A 2,393-nucleotide genomic window follows, 5' to 3' on the forward strand; every position below is an offset into this window, starting at 1 on the left:
ACACTGGCTGTGGAAGTGACCAAGTATTTCCTTCTGGCTTCAGCACTGTGCCCTGACCACATCAGCAGCTCTCACTCACAACCCTCCTGTCTCAGTCTCCCCAGGTTAGAAGTTACCGTCTGATGTTTTCCAACAAAAATGGGACAGACTAGTAAATAAGACCACAGGCGGTTTTTACATTTCCCTGGCTGGTTCTGCGTGAAAGGGCCTCAAGGAAAGCTCACCAAGGGAATCAAAGTGTGCCTTCCAGGAGGGAAGCACCTGAGAGACTGAATTTTTCAGTGTGACTTCTGCAAATCCCACTAACTTCTCAATCAGAAATGCCTGCTCAAATGAAAACACCACTGAAAAAAGATTCACAAACATATATGAATGAGAAAAATTGCTGCAGGGGCTAAAATAGAAAAATAAGCCTGTGCAAAAGATTGTAGTAAAATAAAATTAACACATAGTTGTCTCCCAAGACCACCCAAGACCACAGCTGTCTCCCAAGACCGAATTTCCCAAGACCATGTAAGATGCCATGTGCTGTAGTTAATGGTGTTACAAAGAGACATTGACAGAGTTGTGTATTACACACAAAAATCACTAGAGACCTTGGAGTGAGGAAAAATGGGGAGTTGTTTTTCCTGTGTTTTAAATTAAAGGGTTTGAAATGTCTTTCTAGTTTGAATTTAAAGAAAGAAAAGAAGAAAAATTATAACTTCCCTGAACATAATCATAGATAAAGGGAGGAAAAAATTATTTAGGCATATTATTGCAAACATCATCCTTAAAACAGAGTTCACACAGAAATACACGCAAAAGCTTTAGAAATTTAGCGCTTAGTAAAAGAGTCCAGCTGTGTCTTTGACATTAGTAAAACTTTGTAAACGGGACTTTTTTTTAGACCTTTCTAGCTCTGCCAGCAGCTTTTTCCAAGGAAAAAGAAGGATTCTTTTGTGTGTTCTTGCTCTCTTTCAGTGCAGTGGCCAAGGAAGAGAGCAAAGAAGAAGCTGTAGATTTGTTTGTGAAGCTTGTATCTTCACAGAAGATAGTCAGGAATAAGATGTTGTGAATTCCAAAGTGATGAGTCAAGCTCAGTTATATCTTTAGAACAAGCAAGGTATTTTTGTGTTAAAGAGATGGTCTATTTAGTTTATGGAGAGAATTGGTTGTGCTTCCTCGTTTTACATCCATTCCTGTATCTGCGATTTTTCTACATTTAACTGCAGTACATTTCTGTCTCATCCCTTCAAGCAGATATCTATGACAGAAGGAATCACCATCTAAATTAGTTATACTATTAGCAACTCCAGCAAGAACAAATAATTAATCTCTCTGTAGATGACATCCAATGTCTGCCTTTCTGTGGGTAAAGGAACCCTTCCAGTTTCTGAATTTTTCTTCTGTTCCACTCATGAGTAAAAATATTATTCAAGATAGAAACAGCCTTTCTTTAGGGCATAACATTTCCAAAAAGGCATTGCTTCTTATCAGGGTGCTCAGCTTTGTCTCACTGTTCCCCACTGTCTGAGATTTACCTGTTTGTTGTGGCCTGTTAAAATTAACCTTGTAAGTTTTTGGGAATAGTCTTTTCTACTTCATGTTTTATAGAGTGTAGCATGGAGGACACTTGGATTTATTTACATGACTAATACCACAAAAATATTATTGTTATGCTTGGAATGTGAGAGGGCAGAACAGGTAGAGATAAGCCTTAAATATGCCAACCTAGACTCTATTTCCTATCTTTTTTGCCTGTCATCTTCATAAGATTCTGCATCCTCCTTTGTATTGCAGTTTTTCCACTTATGAAGTGGATCTAAAAAAACTTTTCTGGTTATCTTTTCTCATGTATGATGTGAACTCTGCCCGTGCCCCACCCAACATATCACCTTAAAGGGCAAGACAACTAACCAAATACAACTACTGCAGATCATAAATATTGCCATTACAAGCAAACCTTGTTCTCCTACAGCTCCTTTACAGACTGAATCAGAGGGTGACATCCAACTGCCCATGAGTGAAAGGCTCTGTCCAGAGAAAGAAGATAATTGCAACAGTGACAACCAAGTCCTAATGAAATTCATTACTTACACTGAATATAATTTTCTCCTTAAATACATGACAAGTACATTTATTAGTGAAAGTTTAATACTAAAAATATTGTTTATCAAAGGCTGTAGAAGTCCCTAATTTTACGAACATTGGGACCAGCCCTTACAGTGGTCTAAGAGACCTTTAGAAATTAATTAGAATAAACAGTTACACAATTGTTGGATATTAATATAAGTATTGATAAAGCGATTCAGACACCGAATGTTTTTTCACATTAAGAAATGCAACATCAAAAATACTTAAGGAACTAGAAATACCTTCTACCTCATTATCCATTAAATCTAACGGTCCAA

This window comes from Passer domesticus, chromosome 11, assembly GCF_036417665.1.
Source record: "Passer domesticus isolate bPasDom1 chromosome 11, bPasDom1.hap1, whole genome shotgun sequence".
NCBI lineage: Eukaryota > Metazoa > Chordata > Aves > Passeriformes > Passeridae > Passer > Passer domesticus.